The following is a 20488-nucleotide window of genomic DNA, read 5'->3' on the forward strand; positions in this document are numbered from 1 at the left end:
CTGCAATGTTGTTGTTCGAGAAATATATATATATATATATATATTTGGCGTAGGAACCGCTTTAAGCGATTATAGCCGAATCCACCAGAGCGCGCCACTCATTCCTCCTTTTTGCTTTTTGGCGCCAATTGGAAACACCAAGTGAAGCCAGGTCACTTTGCACTTGGTCTTTCCACCGGAGTGGAGGTCGTCCTCTTCCGCGGCTTCCTCCAGCGGGTACTGCATCGAATACTTTCAGAGCTGGAGTGTTTTCTTCCATCCGTACAACATGACCTAGCCAGCGTAGCCGCTGTCTTTTTATTCGCTGAACTATGTCAATGTCGTCGTATAAATCGTACAGCTCATCGTTCCATCGCCTGCGGTATTCGCCGTTGCCAATGTTTAGAGGACCAAAAATCTTGCGCAAAACCTTTCTCTCGAAAACCCCAAGAGTCGTCTCATCGGATGTTGTCATCGTCCACGCTTCAGCGCCATACATCAGGACGGGAATAATGAGCGACTTATAGAGTTTGATTTTGGTTCGTCGAGAGAGGACTTTACTTTTCAATTGCCTACTCAGTCCAAAGTAGCACCTGTTGGCAAGAGTGATTCTGCGTTGGATTTCAAGGCTGACATTGTTGGTGTTGTTAATGCTGGTTCCCAGATAAACGAAATTATCTACAACTTCAAAGTTATGACTGTCAACAGTGACGTGGGAGCCAAGACGCGAGTGCGCCGACTGTTTGTTTGATGACAGGAGATATTTCGTCTTGTCCTCATTCACCACCAGACCCATACGCTTCGCTTCTTTATCTAGTCTGGAAAACGCAGAACAAACGGCGCGGTTGTTGCTTCCGATGATATCAATATCATCGGCATACGCCAGGAGCTGTACACTCTTGTAGAAGATTGTACCCTCTCTATTTAGTTCTGCAGCTCGTATTATTTTTTCCAGCAATAGATTGAAGAAGTCGCACGATAGTGAGTCACCCTGTCTGAAGCCTCGTTTGGTATCGAACGGCTCGGAGAGGTCCTTCCCGATCCTGACGGAGCTTTTGGTGTTGCTCAACGTCAGCTTACATAGCCGTATTAGTTTTGCAGGGATACCAAATTCAGACATCGCGGCATAAAGGCAGCTCCTTTTCGTGCTATCGAAGGCAGCTTTAAAATCGATAAAAAGATGGTGAGTATCGATTCTTCTCTCTCGGGTCTTTTCCAGGATTTGGCGCATGGTGAATATCTGGTCCATTGTGGATTTTCCAGGTCTAAAGCCACACTGATAAGGTCCAATCAGTTCGTTGACGGTGGGCTTTAGTCTTTCACACAATACGCTCGACAAAACCTTATATGCGATATTGAGGAGACTTATACCACGGTAGTTGGCGCAGATTGTGGGGTCTCCCTTCTTATGGATTGGGCAGAGCACACTAAGATTCCAATCGTCAGGCATGCTTTCTTCCGACCATATTCTACAAAGAAGCTGATGCATGCACCTTATCAGTTCTTCGCCGCCGTATTTGAATAGCTCGGCCGGTAATCCATCGGCCCCCGCCGCTTTGTTGTTCTTCAAGCGGGTAATTGCTATTCGAATTTCTTCATGGTCGGGTAATGGAACATCTATTCCATCGTCATCGATTGGGGAATCGGGTTCGCCATCTCCTGGTGTTGTACTTTCACTGCCATTGAGCAGGTCGGAGAAGTGTTCCCTCCATAATCCCAGTGTGCTCTGGACATCCGCTACCAGATTACCTTCTCGGTCCCTACATGATAATGCTCCGGTCTTGAAACCTTCTGTTAATCGCCTCATCTTTTCATAAAATTTTCGAGCATTACCCATGTCGGCCAGCTTTTCAAGCTTTTCATACTCACGCATTTCGGCCTCTTTCTTTTTACGTCTGCAAATGCGTCTCGCTTCCCTCTTCAGTTCTCGATATCTATCCCACCCCGAACGTGTTGTGGTCGATCGCAACGTTGCGAGGTAGGCAGTCTGTTTTCTCTCCACTGCGGAACGACAATTCTCATCGTACCAACTGGTTTTTTGGCGTTGCCGTAGACCAATTGTTTCGGCTGCAGCGGTATGCAATGAGTTTGAGATGCCGTTCCACAGCTCCCTTATATCGAGATGCTGATGAGTGCTCTCAGAGAGCAGGAGTGCAAGTCGAGTAGAAAATCGTTCGGCTGTCGGTTGTGATTGCAGCTTTTCGACGGCGAACCTTCCTTGTGTTTGTTGACGGGCGTTCTTTGCTGCACAGAGGCGAGTGCGTATCTTTGCTGCTACTAGATAATGGTCCGAGTCAATGTTTGGTCCTCGGAGCGTACGCACGTCTAAAACACTGGAGACATGTCTTCCGTCTATCACAACGTGATCGATTTGGTTGCGCGTGTTTCGATCAGGGGACAGCCACGTTGCTTGATGAATTTTTTTATGCTGGAATCTGGTACTACAGACAACCATATTTCGGGCCCCAGCGAAGTCGATCAGCCTCAGGCCGTTTGGCGATGTTTCGTCATGGAGGCTGAATTTTCCGACTGTTGTGCCAAAGACACCTTCTTTACCCACCCTGGCGTTAAAATCGCCAAGCACGATTTTGACATCGTGGCGGGGGCAGCGCTCATAGGTGCGTTCTAGGCGCTCATAGAAAGCGTCTTTGGTCACATCGTCCTTCTCTTCCGTTGGGGCGTGGGCGCAAATCAGCGATATGTTGAAGAACCTCGCTTTTATGCGGATTGTGGCTAGACGTTCATCCACCGGGGTGAATGCCAGGACTCGGCGACGGAGTCTCTCTCCCACCACAAATCCAACACCAAATTTGCGCTCCTTTATATGGCCGCTGTAGTAGATGTCACAAGGACCCACCTTCTTCCGTCCTTGTCCCGTCCATCGCACTTCTTGGACGGCGGTGATGTCAGCCTTTAGTTGTATGAGGACATCAACCAGCTGGGCAGAGGCACCTTCCCAATTAAGAGTCCGGACATTCCAGGTGCATGCCCTCAAATCATGATCCTTAGTACGTTTGCAGGGGTCGTCATCAAAAGGGGGGTTTCTCATCCGAGGCTCGGTGTTTGTTTTCATTGGGGAGATTTTTTTTTATGTGGTGGGTCCCAAGCCCTACGCACAACCGCACAAGCGGGCTTCGCCTTCTCACTTTAGCTCGCCTCCAAACGGATGTCTGTTAGCTACCCAGGGGATACTTGGTCTAAAACCGGAAGTCGTGAGCTGCTTGAGTCATATGCAAAAGAATCGTTCCTGGCCACTCCCAAGTGAATGGCAATCAGAAACTTTCCTCACTTGCGTGATTCGAGAAATATATAAGTTAATTTAATTTACAGTTTGTCGCAATTTTTCAGCAAATTGAAAGTGATATAGTAGTTTTAAGTAACCCTGAAGGGTTGTTTGAGCTTTGAGAAGCTTTTAATATAAAAATTATAAAAATATATTCTGTATGTGATCTGGAAGTCTTTGGTTCTCACTCATCTAGAGCAATACTTGCTATATACTATAATAACTATACTGAATTGAACCCCAGCAAGCAGAGAGACATATGACCCCAAAGAAGGCAGCTAGAGGGTTCCTATTAGTCGGCGAGTTCTGTATCAGACCTATATTAATGACTGGTGTGACGATGAGGTCCAGTTGAAATGGGTAATGTCTGTTGATATTGGAATATATGGCCGAAAACAGGGATCTATTGATATGAAAAAAGTAATACGAACCTATAGGTCACTTAAAAATGGTATATCATTTGTAGGGTTTTCCATTTTTTTCAAATAATATCAGATAATATTTTACTATGAAATACTAATTTTTCGAAACAACAATGACAAGCAAAATAACTACTATAATTACTTCCACAGATTACTCAATTTAAGAAAAAAAGTACAATTCATCAAATTTCTACACAAATTACACTCATCGGAAATAGTTTAGGTAGTCGAAAAATAAACAACAACAAGAAAAGCAACAAAATTTGCTCAAAAGGTATCCAGCTTATGGTTTAGCGAAAAATAATAGTTGGGTCATGAGCTCCCAAGAACAAACCACACTACATACAGCCAAAGCAAGACAAACTCTACCAAAAACAACAAAATATAAGAAACCAACTAATAATACGTGAAAAATGAAGCCCGAAACGAAATACCAACCTATTCTTGCCGCTGTAATCAACGACTCGACACAACTAGATCACCGGACATTTGTCAGTAACTGAAATTACTTAAGTGTGGCAACACTTATACTCATTTCTCATGATTTATTACCGACAATTATGGCCCGCTGAGCACTTGTCGACATCATGGAGTATGGGCTACATGGGCTACAGTAGAAATTGAGCGAAAAGGTGAATTTTCGGTGTACATTTTTTAATGAAAATTACTTGTGCTTAGGAACAATAAGGTATTCTCCAAATAAATCACGCGGCTATTGATTACATTTTCACCTTTGTATGAAATAGGTTGGACGTCGGTTGGATTTTTGAGTTATTTATGATTGGGTGAAAATATATTGGAATGAATGCAATTTGTAGGAAAATTGAATTTTTCGCATTATAAAGTTCGAGGTGAAAGTAATTTTTGGGAAATTATTGATGGTTTTTTCGTTGAGGTGGGAATTGGGATTTATTTATTTAAATAGAAATTTTTGTTGTTAGGATACTTATATTAAATATGGTTATTAATGACCATAAATGGGTTTAGTCTTAAATAAATTACGGTAATAGAAAATCATTTACAATCTTCAGTGCAAATAATGTTTCATTCGCAATGAAATTAATTCATTATATTTTATATGGATGTTTAATATATACTGCAGATAAGCGTCAGCATTATGAAAAAATATAAAAAAAGAGGTTTTTGGAATTCTTTAAAACTCAAGTCTAAGTTAAAGCGGAGTGGTAACGCTATAAATGTTTTGAAATTAATGATTATCAAGTATTGCATTTTTTTTTGCTAGAAAATTAAAATATTTTGAATTTGAATAACTGAACTTTTTACAATACGATTCAAGTGGACGACGCGACGACGCGGTAAAATGAAATATTTGTTTAAATCTTGGTTTCTAAATATATAACAAGTTATACTAATGGCATATATTTGCATTAGTCTTTATAACGAGTGATCCAAGTAGAGTTACTTTTTTCAATAGCCTCCTTTTGACAGATCACGCGGGAGTCGTGTCAAGCTGTCATGTTATTTCTGTTCAGTATTGTTTGGCATTTCGGCATGGAAAGACTAACGCCTGAACACGTTTACAAATTGTTCAACTTTATTACGAAAATTCACGTTCATTCAAGATATGGGCTCTTGATAAGTTCCAAGAAAATGCGACGTTTTCGAGTCAAAGTTCTGGCTCAATGGGTATGTAAACAAGCAAAAAATAGCCGTTTGGTAATGGTGTGTCGGCCGGTGGGATCATCGATCCCTATATCTTCATAAATGATGCCGTTGAGACTGTAACCGTCATTGCGACCGTTAATGCACCATGATAACCGACTATTTGATGCTTGAAATTGAAGCTCGTGATCTCGGCGACATTTGGTTTCAACAAGACGGCCCCACTCCCCACACATCGCATCAATCAATGAATATTTAAAGAACACTTCGGTGAGCAGATAATTTCACGTTTTGGACCGGTCGATTGGCCACCAGGTCGTGAGATATCACATTGCTAGACTTCCTGTGGGGATATGTAAAGTTTAAAGTCTATGCGGACAATCCCGCTTCAAGCCTTGGAGCAAAACACGTGTCATTCGCCAGTTACCATTTGAAAGAGATAATCCTTAAAAAATAAAAGACAATGAAAGTTCTTTCAAGTGATAATAAACATTCCCATTTAATTTAAATTTTCTGCGTTTTTTTCTTTAAAAAATTAATAGGTATATTATATTTAAAATTTTCTGGCAACGCTGTAGTTAAAACAAAGCTACAGTTCTCGAAAATATTTCTTTCGGTAAATGGGTATTATAAATTTTTAGTTATTTATTTTAATCTTTTAATGGAGACACATTTTTGGTGAAAACTTTTTATTCTTTTTAATTTTTGTAAGGTGGCAACATTGGTATTGTTTTTTTTTTGAATTTATTTACTTTGAATTTTTTATATTTTTAATTAATAAATGAAGATAGTAAAACCTTAATTCTAAATTTGCCAAATGTTAAAATCTCCATAGAATTATAATCAATCTGGCAAGCTCATTTTTTTAATTTTCTGTGTATAATTCAATTACTGAAATAAATTTGTCACTACAAATATAGATGACAAAGTAAAAGTACTTACATAAGCAGGAAAAAATAAATGGTAGAGTTACCAACTAAATTAAGTAAAATAAATTTGAACTTTTTTGGCAACCCTACACTTTAATATTTATACTCTCGCAACAAAAGTTGCTAAAGAGAGTATTATAGTTTTGTTCACATAACGGTTGTTTGTAACACCCAAAACTAAACGAGTTAGATATAGGGTTGTATATACCAAAATGATCAGGGTGAAGAGTTGAGTTCAAATCCGAACGTCTGTCTGTCCGTCCGTCTGTGCAAGCTGTAACTTGAGTAAAAATTAAGATATCTTGATGAAACTTGGCACACTTATTTCTGGGCACCATAGGAAGGTTGCTTTCGAAAATGAGCACTGCCACGCCCACAAAATGGCGAAAACCGAAAGCACATAAAGTGCCATTACCAAAGCTATGGAAATAAAATTTGGTATGAAGGATCGCACTATGAAGTGGCATATTTGGATGTAATTTTTTTGGGGAGGTGGGCGTGGTCCCGCCCCCAAATAAGTTTTTTGTACATATCTCGGTAACCAATAGAGCTATATAAACCAAACTTTCTGCAATCGTGTTTTTTAGCCACTTCTTAATACAGTCCAAGAATGAAAGAAATCCGATAATAACCACGCCCACCTCCCATACAAAGGTTAGGTTGAAAATTACTAAAATTGGTTTAACTCACTAACGAAAAACGTCAGAAACACTAAATTTCACATAAGAAATGGCAGATGGAAGCTGCACTTAGATTTTTTTACAAAATGGACAGTGGGAGTGGCGTCGCCCACTTATGGGTCAAAAAACATATCTCAGGAACTACTCGACCGATTTCAATGAAACTTGGTTTGTAATAGTTTCCTTACATCCCAATGATATGTTGTGAAAATGAGCCAAATCGCTTCACAACCACGCCTACTTCCTATATACCAGAACTTTGAAGACGATCTGAATCGTTTACTTTACAATATATAAAGTAAGCACTAGTGAAGATATCGATGCAGAACTTTGCACAAATACTATGTTTATAGTGTGGCAGCCCCATTCTAAAAATCGCCGAAATCGGACCATAGGTTTTTAAGGCCCCATATATCGAACACGAGGACCTCGGTGCTTCTAACCTAATATTATAGTTTCCAACTTTCAATGAACTTTATACAATATATATGACGAATATGGGTCAAATTGTGTAGTATATAATATAAATAAAGTTAAATAAATAAATTGCGAGCGTATAAAATGTTCGGTTACACCCGAACTGAGCCCTTCCTTGCTTGTTTTTCTCTAAGTTTGTGTGCTTGTATGTATATCGTGTTTATTCTTTGTAAATGACCAATAAAAAATATGTAGAATTTATATTATGGCTCAAATTAAAATCTATTGGCAACCCTATATTAATTTTTTCAATTTTAATTTTTTTGACTTTATAGTGTTTATAATTTACAAATATCGAATTATTTTGAATTGATACTAAGATATGTTGAGATGGCAACCCTTACACTGTGCCGCATATGGTGACAACCTTAGGAGTAGAAACATCTTGAGTATTAATAATCTTATGGGAGGTATAAAATATAAAGCTCCAAATTAGGGCTCATAAAATTATTCGATTAACCTGAAAACCGATTATTCGAATATCCGGTTTGTAACCGCTCGTACGAATATTAAACAGTTATTGCCTTAAATCCTATTATGGAATTTATAGGGCATGAATAATGCATGTATGTATGTTTGTATGTATGTATAACGGTTTTTATGTATGTTTGTATGTATATACGTATAAACTCATATAATAAATGCTGCAAATCCAATTATCACTATTTGCGGTTCAATAAATTTGTGAATAATGCAACTTACATTCTGACAGTTTTATCTAGTAGCTAAAGAGCGTGAGATATTAAGGGAAGGAGCATGTCTTTGAGCAAACGTGACAATAGAAAAGTCACGCAAATATTTACAAATAAGTCATCAATTATGTGCTTGAAAGCGAAGCATCTGGCAGAAAGCAATTTGTTGCAGAAACAAAAATGTGGAAAACACCACGCATAAAGCTCGAAATAGAGTTATAGCGTGTCTAATACTTGCTAGTAATATGCACTATAACGGTTTTATATAATTAAAAATAAATAAATTAAAGTTTGTCAAAATGCAAACAGAGTTGCTGCACTTAAGAAAAACAAACTTGCAGCCAAACAAGTTGTTAAGCCAAAAGCAAGAGAAGCAGAAGAGATCAAAAGCGAGCTAGATTTAGTTGCATTTGGCCATTTGGCTGTGCTGCCAAATTGATTTTTAATGCGGGCAACAGCAAGCAACTCCTCCGCTTACACACATACCCACTCCTACTGGTGCCATGCATAAGCTCTAAGCGTGTGATGATGATGATGATGAAGACTTCCTGACATTGGCAGGCGAGTGCTTAATGACTTTGGACGCGATAAGTTTTGTTGGCATTACGGTTACATAAGTTTAGCTGCTTGCTTGCTTGTTCTTGCTTTCATAAGCTGCATTGAAGTGTGCTCAGCGATATTGAGGGCATAAAGTGTAAGCGTGGTGGGAGAGTTGTCAGCAGCAGCTGCTGAGCAAATGACTAATGAATAGAGAATTTTTTCAAGTTAATGCATATCAAATTTATGTTTATCAAAAGCGACGGAAATTAAGTGCTTTACTGAGGATTTAAAGTATTTTGTGGGGAGTTGTTGTAATTAATAACATGTTTTATATGATATGAGAGGAAACCGAAAAATGAGAAATTTTAGGAGAATTTAGTGTTTTTGTAGTTGAGTGTTTTGTAGTCAGAGAGTTTACGACGTTTGAAAATTTTATATGATTAATTTATATTTTTTTTCTGTAAAAAAAAAAAAAATTCCAAAACAAAAAAATATATTTGCGGCAACCCTATTGTGAAAGTATTTTAAATTAAAATAACATTCATGATTAATTCTCATTTAATAATATGCAGCTGTAATAAAGGTAATAATACAAATATTATTTTTTACAAATAAAATTGAAATTGGTTGGCAACCCTAGTTGAGAAATATTTTTTAAATATTTCATTTTCTTAATACCTCTCACTTAATTTTTTTTGCTTTAAATAAAAAATAAAAGTAGTTAATAAAAAAAATCAGGTGGCAACTCTAACCAAAATAATTATATTCAATTTGCAAAATCACCAACAAAAAGATTTCTGTTAATAAAAATACAATTACTCAACTAACTTAAATGTTTCATAGTTATTAAAATTTTCTAAAACAAATCAGGTGGCAACCTTACACGAAATATTTTTCTGAATTAAACTGTGTATATCGTCAAAACATTTGTATATATCATTATGTGTGTAAACTAATTTTTAAGTAAACCTTCAATATTGTATTTGTACCATACCATACTAAATTTATATAATAGTATTAATAGTTAATTGATGGCAACCCTAAACAGAATTATATTTAACTAAATGGATGTAACTCATCTAAATAAGCATTAACTGGTTATTATTTCGCAAAATAGTAAAAAAAAATATTTTTTATTAAAATATGGTGGCAACACTGCTACAATATTTTAAATTTATCTTAAAAAAATTAAAGAAAAATTTTAAATCATTTGGACAAATTAATTTGAGATATTTTTATTTAAAATTTTAATACGTGGCAACCCTGTCGATAATTGTATAAACAATAAATTTTCATATTTACACAGATCAGATTCATTGGCACTACACAAGCACACACACAGATGTAAGCTTACGTCCGCTTATCAATAAACCCAAATTCATTAAATTTTATTACTGAACAGCGCTAAAATTTTATTGAATTTGCAATCGAGCAGCTGCTATTAATATATACAAATTTTATTTGCATTGCCAGCTTGTCAACCAGACCGCGGGGCGATTAGCCATTGACTTGGCACTTGCTACTTTACTGAAAAAAAGCATCACGAACCGGATGGGGAAACGGTAGCGGATGTGAATGTGCGATTTTAATCGTATATATATTTTTTTAACGGAAATGCGAGCAAAATGCTTAATACATACGAGTATACGAGGGGCAAGTGTTAATGCATTTATTTAAACACATAGGATTTATTGATTTAAGCTATGATTTTTTCTAGCCCCGCCGGTGTAATGTTGCGCTGTGGTGACTCTTGTTATGTGGCTTCCGTTTGGTGTTCATTTTTTTTTTGTAATTTGTTATTTGTTTGGTTGTAGTTTTGTAGGAAAAAGTGGACTTGTAAAACACTTTTTACAGTGGGGGTTATATTTATTTTTTCATGTCTTTTCTCTTTCGATTTGGTAGTAAGAGTTGGTATGTAAAAAGTAAACAATAAATGGCGGCTAGAGGAGCTTTAACTAGTGAAAAATAATTGATAAATGGTTCGGTTAATGGGAACTAGTGATCTGTAGTACGAAAAAAGCAAGAAAATATGTCGGCACTCTACTGGGATTTGAAGTTAGTTGGGAGTGTCATATATAATCCCCATATAGAAAACTGGAGACAGACGCAACACCAAGAATAATTATGCAATGAGTATAAATGAAAGTATTTAAAGACTACGAATAATTCACTCAACCTCTAAATAATATTATCAGTATGTACAAGATACATTTATGAATCAGAAAGAATCAAAAATATAAACATATGAGAATTCCGACGAATGAAAGTGAATCTTGTATTTAAAAACAATAGAGAAAAGTGGAGGAACCACTTAGAGAGGATGAAATCAAAAGCTCAAATCAAAGGTATTAATGAATGTGGTCCAAAGTATGTTCAGCTAAGTCAATGAAAACATAAAACTGTGATTGTTTACTCAAAAGCCATTGGACTTGTTTTTACATTTAAATCTTTATATACTGAGAGGATGATTAACACACTCTTTGGTGGAATAAATCGTATCTTATATTAATTGAACCATATTAAAGACTTAAGTAGAGTCAAAGTAAGTGACTAAGAGTGGAAATTGTAATTTGCAAAAATCTATATGAGACATACAATGATAGTTAGACCTAAGGGTTGCCTACATTTAGGCTCTAATGACAATTTATATAAGTCGCATACTTAAAAAGTGGTTGATAAGGCCAAACACTGTATTTGCGAAAGGTTACTCAATTAAAATACAAATTTTGTGCGGAGAACTATGAGCAGAAGTAAGTTTACTAAATGTTTGAGGAGGAGTTTAAGGCAGTAGTTTGCTTTAGAAGCCGAAAAAAACGTTTTTTTAGCATTTTTTTTTTTTTTTTTGAAAGGGAAGGAACTGATTGCGGTAAACAGAATTTTAAGACGATAGTGATAGTGTACCATATTTATTATTAAAAAATATTGACATTTTTTCAAAGTTGTAAGTATTTTTCTGGAGCGCCTGGAGTCTGCACTTGTAAATCGGTGCCGGAGATGGAGGTCGTGCGATGCATCTGAAACAGTCGAACCAATTTTTTTTTTTAATTTTTATAAGTTTCTTTTCTTTATGAACTAAAGAAATACCGTAGAAGTTGGAATGAAAAAAAAAATCACTTTTTTAAGAAAAAAAAAATTGACTTTAAGTTGCAAAACAAGTAGTTTAAATAATACTTTTGTCCAACTTTTTTAGTTCAAATAGAAGATAATTTAATACTGAAGCTAGATCACTTTGTTTTTTTTTTCGATCGGACATATATTATTTTTGCTATCGCCGGCACCGTTTTCTAACACTTGTGAAAATGAAAAATCGAGAAAACGCGCTTTAAAGGTCTGCCTGAGCATTCGCACCTGCTTGACGCTCGGCCACTAAAACTGCTCTAGCTTCGAAAATATGTCGAATTGGCCTCTGGAATTTCAAAGACATATTCTTGGATAGTTTTGGAAGAGATTTACAACAAAACAAAAAAATCGATTTTTTGAAGCCTGTAAAGCAGACTACAGCCTTAAAAGAGAACTAAATATTAGATTTTGACTTAGGAATTCGTGGAATGACTTGGTTGATTTGTGAGAAGTGTTGAAATCTTGAAAAAAAACTTTTGTATCGTCTTATTGGAATTTAATATATATTTAAGCTGGTGGCGACACTTCTTAGAATTTTTTTTAAATATAAAATTTTATTAATTCTTTCTTACACACATGTAAAATTAATAATACATTTTATTATTAAAATTTTTAAACATGTGGCAACACTGATAAGATATTTACTTTACACTTTTTCACACTTACTCACAATTTTTTTCTTATCAAGTTTATTGAATTACATTCTTAAACATCTGGCAACTCTGTAAAAAATATTTCTTAATTTCAAATTTTTTAAACAATTATTTGTACAAGTGTCATAAAAATCCATTTATTATATCAAGTTTATTGAATTACAAATTTAAAATATGTGGCAACTCGCTTGGAAAAGTATTTTAATCATTGTTTAAGGGCCAACATTTAATGGACGCCAGCGACATAGGAATATTTAAAAATTTCAAGAATAATCTCATCGATATCTCAGAAAGAAGCCCCCAACAGATTTTTATTTCCCAATTAGTTCAGATATCATATTTTACTCATTTCGAGAGTATCCATTGGCTATTGGGACACTTGCATCATATCCAATGTTCGATTTAAACTCGTAGTATACATTTAAGAGCAGTGTTGAAGATGATGTATTTTGGGGACAAATCAATTTTGACCTAAAATGGTGCCATGATAGAAAATGTGAGGAAGATTTCATTATCTAAAAGGTGGATAAGTTTAATATCTAATATTGCTCTCGACAATTCCTTCTCTTCCTTAATTATTTGCGCCAAAATGTAGGCTACGCCTGATATAACTTTATTTAAGTATACAGTACATATTTCCATATTCCATGGTGTTCACCGTAGTTAATCAAATTGAAATTATAATCAATGAAGATTTTATTTTATGAAATATTTTGAGTAATATCTAAGAACCTTAACTTCCAACAATTCGCTCGGCAAACTTATTTATACTTCTCACCAATATGAAATATGTATTTGTTCGAAAGAAATATTGCAAATTACTATTGCTTTATAAATTACCAAGTTTTAGTTTTGCCTGCAAGACAAATTTATCCTAAATAAACCAAATTAATATTAATAAATGCAAATTAAATCAAAAATACACCTAAACACATATATGCATAGTTCAACTTTGCTATTGTAATAACAATTGCAGCACTTAAATTTAGCCAATATAGAAAGATTAGTCTATATATATTTGTTCTTGTATATATGTTTCAACGTGCTAACGCCACTTCATTGCACACATTTGCATTTGGGATTTTCGAATTTACATATACACACTACACATATACACACTTTTGGGATTTGCGGTTAAGGCTGATGCTCGAGTTGTCGATGTTAAATCAAACAAATAATGATGGCACAAAATCCGCCAGCATTCGACCGCTGTTGATCTGACTTATTTATATGCATTGTTTACTTATATAAATGGCAAATTAGATTTTAAATGCATAAATTGCATAAAATTGTTGAAGATTAGTTTAAATGGATTAAGAGTGTGAGAGTGAGCACGAATATATGAGAGTGAAGAGCAGCCTCCTTTTAGGCGCATTTAGTAGTAATTTTCTAAATAAATTATGGTTAAATGTAGATATTATAACTCATTCAATTTCTCGTATCCGTTTAATGCAAATTATACACTTAGAAAATTAAACTGTCATTAATCAACAAATAATGCCAAGGTCATGCCATAGATCACAGCCAAACGCACATTTGTTCATTTGTTCAAGAAAAGGCGACAATATGTTGAACAGAAACAAAAGTAGACCCAAAGTAAACGACGAATTTGTCTTCAAAGACACTATGAAAAGGTAGCCTACAACAACAATAATGTTAAAGAGCAAGGCAGCACATACATTACTCAAATGCTATTAGCTGGTAAAAGACTTCCTCTCTAATTTATGTACAACTCATTTGCATTTGGGGATACATAAACATATTAGGAAATATGTGAAGTTATCAGGTTGTTGGTGATGGGAAGTCAAGCGTTAATGTGGGTAAATGTAGATGTATAATCAGCGAAGTTTAAAGTTGTGTATATTGGGTTGAGTGCAATGAAGGCCCAATAGCTTATGAAAAAATAAACTTTTTGGGGAATTTAAAGTACATTTTTGGGTAGTAAAGTGTTCCCAATTGAAATATAAAGTACATATTTCTTACTTAAAACTTTTAAATGTCAGCAATTTCAGCTCAAAAAATTTTTAAGGCCAAAATTAGTAAATTTTCTGTGAGTGGTGCTTTTAGAATTGATATGGAGGCGTTAAAATGTATATAAGAGTAATATTATTTTTTTGCTATCTATAGTAAAATTTCACGAGCAACAATTCTCTAGAACATTTCAAATAAGTAGCGGCCTTCCAAAACGGTTGTTTTCACACCTATTTTTTTAAAGTCGAAAAAATACAACTTTACGAGGTCGTTAGAGGGTTAAAATATGCTAGAGAATTATGCACCACAAAATTTTAGTAAGGGTCTTCTCAGCCGAAATTTTGTTATAATTGACGAGTAAGCTAATAAAAAGCAAAAAATATATATGGCGCCTTGAACTAGGCAACAATTTTTACGTTTGCTTGCATTTACTGACATTTACTGTAAGAATAATGAGTGAATTTTTACAACACATTATTCCGTAACGCTTAAGGCTACATTGCATTTAAATAGCTTTCGCTAAAGCAGTAAAGTATGTCCGGCAGCATTTGCCGCAAGCATATCAAGCGAACGGATGTGTTGGTGTTAATGAGTGAGACATACGAGTAATTGACATATATTTATAAAATGTATGCTGGCATGCCCTCGCCTTACACTTGCACACTGGCATGTTTATGCTATACTACTATATGCTGTGAACAGACAACAAATTTGCTTAAATGTAAACACACACACACATAGATATATTTGTTGCACTCACACAGTCATACAAATGCATGTTCATACTCATCATCAACTCATATACCCAACGCTTATATTGCCAACATGCTCAACATTGCTCGACTGATTAATGCCATATGTCATTTACCACTTGCCACATGCCACATGCCGCACGCCACATTTGCCAAGTTCTTTGCATATTTACTCATTCAACCCACTAATTTGCATTGCTGCTGCTGCATTGTTGCACACGCATACACAAGTATCAGCAGCTGCTACAACAACAGCAACAACGACAAATTGTACAATACAACATGAGCAAATGAAGATATTTATAGTGTGTGCTAATGTGAGCCGCTATGTGGTGCCTCTCTGCTTGTGGCTAATTTGCTGAAAAGCGCATACGAACGCGTTAGTGGAATTCTCTTTTCTTGCATTAGATGTGGTAGTTGTGTTTTAATTTGAAATTTATAACGGTTATTGCGTTGAAGAAATTGGTTCGAGGTAAATTTTTATTCTTCGAAAGGTTAAAGAGAAATTATAATTTTAATTTTTTGTTCTTTGGATCCTAACTATTAAAGGAAGCCTCTTCGTACCTGCTTCGATTTCTGCACTTTAATTCTGATGCGAATTTTTCTAACAAATTAACGGATATTTTTGTTAGAGTTATTTGGTTTAGTAATTTTTCGAGTCCCAACATCGACTCGGACCACTATCTTGTGTAGAAAAGCGCACACGTCAACAAACACAGCATCTCGGTATAAGGGAACTTTGGGACGGCATATCAAACTCGTACTGTTTACGTACAGCTGCAACCGAAAAAATGGCTTTCGGAAAAGTCAAAAACAGCTGGTATGATGAGGATTGTCGTCTCGCAGTGGCGTACCCGATTCCCCAATCGACGACGATGGAACAGATGTTCCATTGCCCGTCCATGAAGAATAGCAATTACCCGCTTGAAGAACAACAAGGTGGCGGGGGTCGATGGATTGCCGGCCGAGTTGTTCAAATACGGCGGCGAAGAGCTGAAATACTGATGCCAAACGTTAAAAAACTGATTGGACTTTAGACCTTTGTGGCTTTAGACCTGGAAAATCTACATCTGACCAGATATTCACCATGCGCCAAATCTAGGAAAAGCCCCGTGAAAAAAGGATCGACACACACCATCCCTTTGTTGAGTTTAAATCTGCTTTCGACAGCACGAAAAGGAGTTGTCTCTCTGCCGCTATGTCTGAATAGGTATCCCTGCAAAATTAATTAGGCTGTGTAAGCTGACGTTGAGCAACACCAAAAGTTCCGTCAGGAGCGGGAAGGACCTCTACGAGCCGTTCGATACCAAACGAGGTTTCAGACAAGGTGATTCGCTATCGTGCGACTTCTTTAACCTGATGCTGGAAAAAATAATACGAGCTGCAGAGCTAAATAGAGAAGGTACAATCTTCTATAAGAGTGTACTGCTACTGGCGTACGCCGATGATATCGATATCATTGGAAACAACACCCGCGCCGTTAGTTCTGCTTTTTCCCGCCTGGATAAGGAAGCAAAGCGTATGGGTTTGGTGGGTAACGAGGACAAGACGAAATATCTCCTGTCATCAAACAAACAGTCAGCGCATTCGCGTCTGGGCTCCCACGTCACTGTTGACAGTCATTTGGGAGTCAACTTTGAAGTTGTAGATAATTTCGTATATCTAGGCACCAGCATCAACACCGATAATAATGTCAGCCTTGATATCCAACGCAAAATCACTCTTGCCAACAGGTGCCACTATGGACTGAGTAGGCAATTGAAAAGTAAAGTCCTCTCTCGACGAACAAAAACTAAACTCTACAAGCCCCTCATCATTCCCGTCCTACTTTATGGTGCAGTAGGGTGGACGATGTCTCAGGTTTTGCGGAAGATTTATGGTCCCTTAAGAATTGGCAACGGCGAATACCGCAGACGATGGAACGATGAGCTGTATGTGTTATTCGACGACATAGACATAGTCCAGCGAATAAAAAAACAGCGGCTACGCTGGCTAGGTCATGTTGTCCGAATAGACGAAAGTGCTCCAGCTCTGAAAGTGTTCGATGCAGTACTCGCTGGTGGAAGCCGAGGAAGACATCCACTCCGATGGAAGGATCAGGTGGAGAAGGACCTGTCTACACTTGGTATTACCAATTGACGGTAAAATGCCAAAAGGAGAGATGTGTGGCGTGCTGTTGTGGACTCGGATATAACCGCGGAAGCGTTGTCTACACCAGTCTAGAAGAAGAAGAACTTTTCGAATATACCGTGCTCGATTTTATCAACATTAACTTAGATGTGTGTGAGAGATGAATTGCCATGAGAGCTTAAGTGTAGGCAACACTTTTTAGATTTTAATATCCATTTATATCGTTTTTTCTATTTCTCCCACACTTTTACAGATACAAACTCTCCAGGAGGTTCCACTGCAAGGTATTTTACCTAAATCTGCAACAACCCAGTTTTCTTTTCTCTTCCAGTCCTTCATTTCAGCGCCGTCTTAAAAGATCCTACTCTTTAAATACTTTGAGCACGTGTGCATAACATTTTATGCAAACTTTTCCTTCGCTCGTGTTCTTGTTTACACTCCGTCCATTGCGTTTCGACGTTACAAAACCCTTGGCTAATACCATTGCTAATCCTTTTGGTAAGACCCTTAGCACCCATGTTATCCTTATTGGCCGACACTTCACACGCACAAACACACACACACCGACAGGCAGGCACACATGTGCTGTCACTTTCAGTTTGTGCGACGTCTTTTCAAAGTTTTCCCCACCAATTTTTTGCTTTCTTGCTTTCACTTCATCTCACAAGCATACGGCGAGCGAGTGAACACTTCATGCACAAGCCAAGCTTTGACGAGTGTAACCGCAAATGTCGATAGCAGACTATTTGGTTCACACGACGGCTAAGTGCCTGCGTGTGTGTATGTGTGTGTGCAAGTTGAGCCTCTTCAGTAACATTGAAGCAGGAAGCAGAGGTTAAAGGCAGCGTGAAGAGTATTAAGGCGAAACAACATCAGAATTAAGTGTTTGTAGGTATTTTCATGTATCTCGTATGTGTTTGTGTCTATGAGCGTTTGACCTTATGTTGCTATGTTGATCTCGTGCTTTTGTTTCTTGACATGTTTGCTATTTAGCATACACTTTACTTTTTTTTTTCTAGACCAACGAAAGAGTAAGACACTTTTGTTTAACTTAGATTTCCTCCGTGAGGTCTCAAATATTTCGCATTCACAAAAAGCTGCAGTTTTTAAAACTAGCTACTTCAAACCCCGGAATGCCTTATGTAGGCTTACATAGTTCGAAAGATCTTTTAAATTTTACAGTTACAGCTTTGTTCAACCAAGATCGCAGTTGAATACTGTTGAAAATTTTTATCAAGTCTTTTGTCTTGGAACCACTCACCAAGTATAGGAAAGAAATTCTTGAAATTATTTAATACGATATTCTTGAAGCTTTGTAAAGGGTGATCCAAGTAGAGGTACTTTTTCAATAGTATTTTTTGACAGATCACGCGTGACTCGTATTAAGCCATCATTTTTTAGTATTGCTTGGCATTTCCATTTTCCAAGACTCAAGCCTGAACAACGTTTACAAATTGTTTAACGAAAATTAAAAAAAATACGAAAATTCACGTCCTGTAAAGAATGTGTTTCGAGCGCTTCGTTCAACTTACGGTCAACTTAATCAATAGTCATCATAATCTACTAAGAGTACTATTCGCAACCCATCTTGAGACTCAGCATTTATTATTGGATAATATTCGACCGTATAGACATGTCCAGAATGCAGTGAAGAAAATATAGCAGCAGTAGCTGAGAATGTGCAAGAAGAAATTGGAGAGTCGATTCGGCGCCGTTCACAGCAACTCGCACTAATATATGGTACGACTTGGTGCATTTTACGGCGAGATCTTAAATTGAAAGCGTATAAAATACAGCTTGTGCATAAAAGAATCCGCTCGACCTACCCAAACGAAATCTCTGTGCTCTATGGGCTCTTGAAGTGTTCCGAGAAGATCCGACATTTTCGAGCCAAATTCTGTTCAGGATGAGGCCCATTTCTGGCTCAATGCGTATGTAAGCAATCACAATTGCCGCAATTTGGGACGAAGAGCAAGCTGAGAAGATTCAATAGCTTCCATTTCATCCAGAAATAACAACGATTTGTGGGCCGGTGGAATCATCGGTTCATATATATTCAAAAATTATACCAATGGCGACCGTTATCGCGCCATGTTAACCGACTATTTGATGTCTAAAATTGAAGCTCCTGACCTCGGCGACATTTGATTTCAACAAGACGGTGCCATTTTCCACACTTCACATCAATCAATGGATTTATTGGGAGAACACTTCGGTGAAGAGATCATTTCACGTTTTAGGCCGATCGATTGGCCACCAAAATCTTGTGTTACCACACCGATTTCCCTGTGGGGATATGTAAAGTCTAAAGTCTATGCGGAAAGTTCCGCAACGATTCAGGCCTTGGAGCAAAACATCACGTGTTTCATTCGCCAGTTACCAGTCGAAATGCTCGAACGAGTTATCTAAAATTGAACTCAACGGATGGAACATCCGCGGCCATAATTTGAAAGAGAAAATCTTTAAAAAATAAATCAAATAATTTTCTGTGTTTTTCCTATTAAAATGTAGGATACCTCAAAATGGATCACCCATTACAAAAAAAATTTTGGGCTACAATTTAGTTTGCAAGCAAAAATCCACTTCATTCCACCGTTATTTTATTAGATTATCCAAAACTCATATATAATTTCATATAAATATTCCAATACATGCACATAGGTGTGTGTATGTTGTCACGTCTTTAACTCAATCAAATTACGATTTGGAAAATTTCGACACGACTATGCGCTTTTCGTCTTGTTTTTTATTGCTGCTTCACAAGTTAATGCAAGCAACTTAAAGTGAGTTTATCAGCAGCCGAACAGTTGGCAACTGAAAAGAGCAACACGTGGCAAAAGTTTTCGCTATGGCGTAACCAAACAAGTGGCAACATAACGACGTGCCAAGTGCATATATGAATATACATATGTATATGTTGGTACATACGAGTGTATGTGTATTTGGAATGTGTGGGTAAAGGACTGAAATAACAAACGTAACCGTAAAACTTGCTGTATGTGATACACTTAGGTGCATAGGTATGCTATGGACTCAGGTGGTGAGCTGTCATACTCATGTGTTTGTCTGTATATGTAAATTAATATAGATACTTAAAATAATTTTTTTTTATTTTTCGTATAAACTCTGAACAATGTTCTTCATTTCAATTCTTCAATTCCAAACTTTTTATTATTTACAAATTCTCTCTCGTGCTCTTAATTAAAAAACTATTTTTCAATCAATTGTTACTTTTTC

Source organism: Zeugodacus cucurbitae, chromosome 3, assembly GCF_028554725.1.
Source record: "Zeugodacus cucurbitae isolate PBARC_wt_2022May chromosome 3, idZeuCucr1.2, whole genome shotgun sequence".
NCBI classification, from domain to species: domain Eukaryota; kingdom Metazoa; phylum Arthropoda; class Insecta; order Diptera; family Tephritidae; genus Zeugodacus; species Zeugodacus cucurbitae.